The sequence below is a fragment of the Phocoena sinus genome, chromosome 14, assembly GCF_008692025.1.
Source record: "Phocoena sinus isolate mPhoSin1 chromosome 14, mPhoSin1.pri, whole genome shotgun sequence".
NCBI classification, from domain to species: Eukaryota; Metazoa; Chordata; class Mammalia; order Artiodactyla; family Phocoenidae; genus Phocoena; species Phocoena sinus.
In genome coordinates this window covers 78450239-78458784 of record NC_045776.1, presented here as the reverse complement: position 1 = coordinate 78458784, position 8546 = coordinate 78450239, and positions in this window count along the sequence as shown.

Below are 8546 nucleotides of genomic sequence, written 5' to 3'. Positions count from 1 at the left end.
GCGAGGTTTAGCTGCTGGCTTCCGGTTTCCTCCCCCGGTCCCGCCCTCTCCCCGTTGCTAAGGCCTCTGTTGCCTGGTTACCGGGAGGCCCTGGCCGTCAGCCTCGTTCCAACTCCGCCGTTCTAGCCGGGGCTGCCCTCTCTCTGGTGCGGCTTGGGCGTCCCGAGCCCAGCGAGCGCGGGAGCAGGAGAGGCAAGGCCACTCTTTACAGTTCTTGAATACAGTTGCCGTATGAAAAAAGGCTCCAAATACTTTTTTGGCCCCAAAGCTGGCAGGTGAGTACTTCAAATTGAAAAACAATTCCAAGCACAACTCCAACTCCAATCCGTCTCCCAAATCCATTTCCTTCACCCAACAAAATTTACAGAACCGACCGACCTCTAGAAACAACTCCAGAGCGAAAACAAATAAGTAAGTAACTTCCATTTAGGTTAATATGGGTAACTGGAAAAGGCTAGTTAGTAAGCATAGAGGACGGGCTGCCTCTGATCTCAAGCTACTGAGGAGAATCGTTATCAAAATGTTAGCATTTTTTTCTGAGGTGAGGGGATTATGGACCACTTTTTGCTTCTATTTTGCTGGTCTGTATTCCCAGCAATGAGTATGTATTACATCCATAATAAAGTTTTTCTTGGTTTCGTTTTTTGTTCTTTTGCGGTACGCGGGCCTCTCACTGTTGAGGCCTCTCCCGTTGCGGAGCACAGGCTCCGGACGCGCAGGCTCAGCGGCCATGGCTCACGGGCCCAGCCGGTCCGCGTCATGTGGGATCTTCGCGGATCGAGGCACGAACCCGTGTCCCCTGCATCGGCAGGCAGACTCTGAACCACTGCGCCACCAGGGAAGTCCTGATTTTTGTTTTTTAACATGCTGAGAAAGGCAGCAACCCTGGGAGAAGATGAGGCTGGACCTGGATCAGAAGTGTTGTGATTCAGAAGTAGCTGCTCCTTGCATCTTATTACATGACCGTCGCCTGTTTTAGGAGCAGAGTAGAGGGACAGAGGACAAATACACGATGGCAGTTATGGCTTCACCCTCGCCCCTGCCTGGGGAGTCAGAAGAAGGGGGTCAGATGGGGCTTGTGATATGACAGTGCCCCTGCTCTCTGCTTCCTCCTGACACTGGTTGTGCAGGTCGCTAGGGTACCACTGTTCCCGCTCAGCTTTGGGCAGGTTACTTCTCTCCTCGTGCAACCATATCTCCTCCAAGATGGCTGTGAGGATTAGATGAAATAACATAGGTAAAGCATCTGGTATATTCCACCCACCTCTCTCTCTCTTCTAGAAAGCTCTTCACCCATCCTGTTCCTGTCACAAATGTTTCCTCTCAAACAAAACCTAAAGAATTGGCTGGTGTGACTATGCCGGGGAGGGTTAATTTTATGTGTCAACCTGACTGGGCCATTGATGCTTGGAGAGCTTGTAAACATCATTTTGGGGGAGCGTCTCTGAGGGTGTTTCTGGAAGAGATTGGCATCTGAAATGGGAGAATGAGTAGAGCAGATAACTCCCATCAAGGCAGGTGGGCGTGATCCGATCCACTGGGGTCCTGAATAGAACAAAAAAAAGCAGAGGGAAGGTGAATTTGCTCTTGTTTCGAGCTGGGACATCCATCCTTTCCTGCCCCCCGGACATTGGCGTTCTTGATCCTCAGGCCTTTGGACCAGCTTTCCTGGGTCTTCAGCTTGCAGACAGCAAATCTTGGGACTTCTTGGCCTCCATAATCATGTGAGTCAATTCCTATGATATCTATGTTACATAAATATCTATATACAAATATGAATATATCTAAAATATATTTTAAATAAAAAATATAGTATATATAATGTATAGTGATATATTAATATTTATTGTATGGTGTATAATATAAAAATATTTTAAAATCTACATAAATATAATACATAGTTTAAATATAAATTATATTTAAATATACTTGTATTATAACATAAGTATAAATATAATATATATATGTAAATACTATTGGTTCTGTTTCTCTGGAGAACCTTACTATAAAAACCATAAACTGGGCTTTATTCAACTGCCATGGTAAGAGCCATGCTGCTAAGGGCCTTTTGCATTAGAAACATGATGTCACCACCTCCTTGAGATGGAAGATGCAAACAAAACTTGACCAGGTTCTCATAAAACTGTGTGCACTTGCTGTCCAGTTTGCCTGGAGTGCAAAATTCTTCTGTGTGACATTCTATCTTATATTTATGAGGTCATCTATTGTGTGCCCCCCCAGTGGATTGTAAGCTCATTTGATTTCCTCACCACTGTACTCCTGGTGCCTGGAACAGTGCCCGTCTCAAAGGAAGCACTCAATTTATAATTGTTTGATGAAGGAATGAATGAATGCTAATAGCTAATGTTCATTAGGCAGTTACTATGGGCCAGACAGTGTTCTAAGTGCTTTTACATTCTGTATGCATATTCAGTTGTCGCCATGAACCCAGGCCACTATCATTATCGGCCCCACTTCATAGGTATGCTAAGTAACTTGCCCGTGTTCTGACTTGGTGTAAGAGGCAGAACTGGATCTCGCCAAGATGGTGTGATTCTATAGCCCAAGCTCTTAGCCACTCTGGTGGTGGCTGGTGTGGTCGCTGGACCAGCAGCGGCAGCATCTCCTGGAAACTTGTTAGAAATGCTCATTATTCTTCCCCCCACCCCAAAACCACTGAATCTGAAGCTCTAGGGGTGGGCCCAGCTCTCCGTGTTGTAACAAGCGCTCTAGGGGATTCTGATGCGCTCAAGCTTGAAAACCACCGCCTTATATTCTACTGCTCCTTAGTCTTCGAGCTCCTCAGGACTTCACTTTCTAAGAAAAAGAATGGGTACTAAAATGAGTTTTCTGGAAAAACAAAGGTGTCCTAGTAAATGTTATTTGTGTGTGGTTTTGCTTCTGTCTGTTTTGCTATTAACTGAAGGTATAGTTCTTTAGGCAACTTAATATCTCTTTGGACCTCAGTATTGGCATTCGTAAAATGGGTGGGGCTGAACTAGAGAGAGGGTTAATATTAAAAGCACCAGAGGATTTTTTAAAGTTCCAGGGCCAGAAGTCCAGTCAGACCAATTAAATGTGGCCTGGGGGTGTGACCCGGCAGTTGGCATTATAAAAGGTTCTCAGTTGATTCTGATATTCAGCCAAAGTTGAACTACTGCCCTAGGCTAAGCCAATCACAGCAAACCTAGTCCCCTGATTGGCTTAAAGTGTGAGCCTGTGATCCAGTTCTGCCCAATGAGATGTAAGAGAGAGTGGTGGTGGAGGGAAGGGGCATCTGGGAAACTTTTCTCATTACTTTGCCGATCTTTGCACTAGATGATCTTTAGCTTTTCTCCCAGTGACAAAACTCTATCACTTTAAAGAGAAAGAGGGAGAGAAGACCTGAGTTCCAAGCTCACATGTCTTACAAGTAGCCTGAAGTTAATATATAAAAGAAGAGGGTTGGTTGGACACTATGCCCTGCCTCAAGGGGGCAGAGCTTATACATGAAAGATTTAAGCAGAAAAGGATTGTAGCAATGAAATATTGGCTAGCTCACTGTCAGTTAGAATTCTGGAGACCCCGGCTTGGAAAATGGAACAGAGACAGGCCGTGGAACTGAAACCATGGTCAAAATTACTCCATGGAACGATACTAGTAAGAAAACTGTTTTTGCTGCCGACTTTCAGAGGCTACTGCCCGCCCACCCCACGCTGACCCTACAAACTGGACGTTGCTTTAACCATGTCTGCTGTCAGAAAGAATTCAGTTCTCTCCTGTACTAGAGTCTTCCTAAAGCTAGTGCCACATTAAAAACCTGGGGAGGGACTTTCCTGGGGATCCAGCGGTTAAGACTCCACGCTTCCACTGCAGGGGGCGCGGGTCCAATCCCTGGTCTGGGAACTAAGATCCTGCATGCCGCGTGGTACAGCCAAAAATTAAAATAATAATATTAATAATAAAAATAAAAACCTGGGGAGACATGCCTAATTGGCTAGGCCTGGGTCACATGCTAGTAAGTACCAGGTATGTAGCTTGAGTAGTGGGAAGTGACATCTGCCTGCCACCAAGACTTGTGAACTGGTGACATCCCTGAATATAGGAGAGGGATTGCAGCCATAAGGATCACAACTGTCCACTACACCAGTACTCAGCCATGAGGGACAGCAACCAAATGGTACCAGCTCTTCTGATTTTTCAAGAGAAACCAGAAACTTGGATTTGTGTGTGAAATTCTTGTATGGTAAACATTGACAACTAATTTTAAAAAGTCTGCTGGCCAAGCAAAAACACCGTCAGAGCCCTTGTGACTTTTGATTTCTCAAGGACAGAGGATCAGGCAAAAGATACAGCGATTCCTTCTTACGCTCTGCCTAGATTTTAGACCTTCTGGAGGATTAAGGCAAATCAAGCTGCTCTCTCCATGTGAATTGTGACATTGATGAGCACAGGCACAAACTTTTCTTATATAATCAGAACCAGATTTGGAAATGCTTTAATAAAATATCAGGTCATGGAGATGGCAGGATCAGAGTTTGCAAACAAAATTAACAACAAAAGGCATTTTCTCTTAAAATTGGATTAGGGAAAGGGAACCCTGAATTTTATTATTCTCAGCTTTGGAACAAACTTGGCCTTGGACACAGCACTTACTGCCTTAGTTTATTTTTAAGACTTGTTCTTATGAGAGAATGGGATTCAGGCTATCTTTGGAAGAGGCTGGCAGAAGAAACTCAAACTGGGTCTTTCTCCTGAACATGTTTATACTGGTGAAATCATGTTTAAATGAAGAGCTAGGACTTGAAGGAGGGAAAAATCTCAAAGGGCAATTTGAAGAGTGTGTATAAGGGGAAGGGCCATCTTCTTTGGTGACCATGGCAAGATCATTGACTGACAAGGAATTTAAGTCCTCAGGTCTTTTGGGGGTACTTGTCCCCTACAACTAGTTTCTCTTGTCAGACGTCCAAAAATGCCCTACATCGGAACTTAGGGAAGCTCATTCAGCATCCACTAAACACTTGTTGATTGAACAACTAATGAAATGGCTATTTACAGATTCCTGAATTTGATTCTCTTTAAGTTGAGATTGAAAGGATAACTCATATGAATTTGCTCCATGCCACTTGTGCTCAAAATTTTCAGTTTTTCTACATTAAATATATCTGGCTCAAGGTCCTCTACTGCTCCTTCCACAGGCCAAGGCAGTTTGGAAATTCAGTCTGTTGGGCGTTGGGAGTTGGGTTTCTTCCCTTCTGTAGGGTCATTCAAGAAGTCTAAGAGGTTGTGGGGAAACAGGCCAGAAAATTTGGGAAAGGGCTCTTGGTCTTCAGTTATTTTTAATTTTTTTTTTTTTTTTTTTGCGGTACGCAGGGCTCTCACCGTTGTGACCTCTCCCGTTGCGGAGCACAGGCTCCGGACGCGCAGGCTCAGCGGCCATGGCCCACGGGCCCAGCCTCTCCGCGGCATGTGGGATCCTCCCGGACCGGGGCACGAACCCGTGTCTCCTGCATCGGCAGGCGGGCTCTCAACCACTGCGCCACCAGGGAAGCCCTAAACAGCAATTTTATATGGCTTGACTTACTACATTTTCCCATCTCAGAATAAGTGCTGTGCTCCAGATGGAACCCATGCTCCCTGCAATGGAAGCGCAGAGTCCTAGCTGCTGGACGGGGGAAACTCCCATGGGTGATTACCTTTAGTTCCTTACCTCTGTGTGTGTCTTCTCCCGGGTGGTCACTTAGGAGTATGGGGAGACATGAATAAATTATCTTGTTTTCTTGTTCTGATGTACCATATTGTAGGCTTGGAAGAACTTTCTAATCCCACTAATTGTTTTTAAGAAATAACGATTTTGATTTTGCAAATTTTACCACACCAAGTTCTCCACAATCGGGTACACCAAGATCTTACCACTGCAACCCTTCCTGGTGTTAAGCAGATGGATAATTTTGAAATATGTACGTATGGAATTAAGTTTCGTGACTATCCAAATATGCCAACCACTTCCACGGCATTTGGAATTATGCAGTGGAAAACATTTCCAATGATGCCCTTTTATGTGTTAATTTTGCAAAATTTATTCTCAATTATAATTTCAAATCACCTGAGCAACAGAAGAAAATCAGAAGTTGTATCAAAACCAAGAACTTATTTGAATTTAACATTAAGAAAACATTTTAAATTAATTAATTGGCACAAGTTGAAGATAACCCGTATTTAACAAGCCAGTTCTGGTTGACATGTGCCAAAATATGACATATTGAATATGTTCTCTTTATTCAATACCCCTTAAATTAAATTGTGAAAAAAAATTAAAGCAGAGGGTATAAAATAATTTACTTCCATGAGACTCAGGAAAATTTAATTAGATACCCCTTTAACTAAGAAATTTAGTTCTGTAAAATGTTTTTTAAATCTGTACTTTAAATGACCTTTAAATTTCAAGATTTTTTCAAGATACAGTTGTCCAGTCCTCATATTCATGAACATGCCAGAAATTTTAATTTCCTGCACATCTGCCAAGTCTCTTCAGTTTAGAACAAGATTTAATTCTAAGGTGCCTCCCTTTTTAAAAAACACACTTTCTCCTAAGTCAAAAGAATTTTTAAAAATATATTTTGAAGAAGCCCATAGACTGCAACTAAGACCCAGCACAGCCAAAAAAAAAAAAAGACCCTAAGGCATTGTCTAAAGTAGTACAAAAGCCACTGGTTGAAAATGAAAATGTTAAAAAAATTCATAATAAAAAGATACATTGTTAATATATATATATATTAACCATCTATATCTTTGAAACACTTAAAATATTTTCAGATTTAAAAATCCTCCTCCAGACTGACTTGGGGCAGCCTTGGCTCTTCAGTGTTCAGTACTACTCTCTTGCTGTACTTTTCAACATTACATTGATTTTAAATACACTTTTTTTAAAAAATCACATTGCCATTGAACTTGGGCCAAATACTGTGAAAGAGTGAGTTTAGGGGCATTGGAGGAATGGGATGAAATGTCTATAAATAGCAGTTCTCTGTGTAGCATGCACTGTGTAATAAAGTGTGTGTAACTCTGCCATGCCACGTAAATAATGACAGTAACTTGCATTTTCTCATTACTCTTCGTCCTCGAATTGAATCTGTGGTCTTTTGCCAGTATTAAGGTCTATTTCTCACTTCCTTACATCCCCCAGGGTCCCTACTATGATGGGAGTGGGTAGTCGACAGTCCCCTTGTTCCGCACACAGATCTTAACGACAGGTACACACCCAGCTGCGTTTTTGCCTCTGCCTTTTCAGTCTCACAAACCCAAAGGCAGTATGGTTCTCGGCTGGACCAATGCCGAACAAAGCCAGGCCGGTGTAACTACACTTCCGTCACCTCTTTATTAACACCCTTCTCTCTTTTTAAATCCCAATGACCCCGGAGATTCTAGCCCAAGGCAATGACGCTAGACTCCAAGTAGGGGGAATTAGGAAGGATTCCAGAAGAAGAAATATCTTTAAAATTTTACCAGCCTGGAGGGCCTATTATTAATGTGCCAGAATAATATGATTGAGAATAAACCGGACTTATTTTCTACTCTAGACTCATCACAAATGACTAAGGGGGATGTTTTTCCCGCAAAGCAATTCAATCTTAGAGTCCTGGGGTGCTGAACTTGCCTTGCTCCAGGGAGCTAAGATGCCTAGGATCTTAGGGACTTGAGTGAATGATCAAGATTCCATGCCCTTAGAGGGGAAGGGGTGCGAGTGCGTGTGAGAGAGGAGTGGCCAGGCTCCCTGAAGATCCATACTCGGGATGCAGAGCGGCGGTGGGGAGCAAGATGGCGGGAGAGAGATATATTATGCAAGCCAGCTTATCAACTGAAACGCGCACACAAACTGCCTGGAGAACTTGTTACAATGGAAGTCTGATTCAGGAGGTCTGGAGTGGGTCCAGAGACTCTGCCTTTCTAACAAGGTCCCTGCTAATGCCCATACTATGGGTCCTGGGCCTCACGTGGAGCAGTAGTGGGTAAGGAGGAGGAGGCGGGAGGACTTGGAAGGAGGGGGCACAGGAAAGTCTAAACTTCATATTCTGTGGCACTGGGAGGAACGACAAAAGTTCTGGGTGGCTGAGTTGTACGCTGAGGGAAAGGACACTATTATCAACAGAACGGTCCATCTTCAAAGGGATCATTCCAGTCTGTACAAAGAGCATCTATTCCAACAGACTATGTAAAGAACTGAAGGCTGGGGCTTCCCTGGTGGCGCAGTGGTTGAGAGTCCGCCTGCCGATGCAGGAGACGCGGGTTCGTGCCCCGGTCCGGGAGGATCCCACATGACACGGAGCGACTGGGCCCGTGAGCCATGGCCGCTGAGCCTGTGCATCCGGAGCCTGTGCTCCGCAACGGGAGAGGGCACAACAGTGAGAGGCCGCATACTGCAAAAAAAAAAAAAAAAAAAAAAATTGCTGTTTAGAAAATAAACAAGCAAATAAATAAATAAATAAAGGTAATCCCCTAGATCCTAAGGGGAGTTGAATTTAACTTAAGCTTTAATGTCAATCAAGTGAAATTGTGCCTTCTCACTT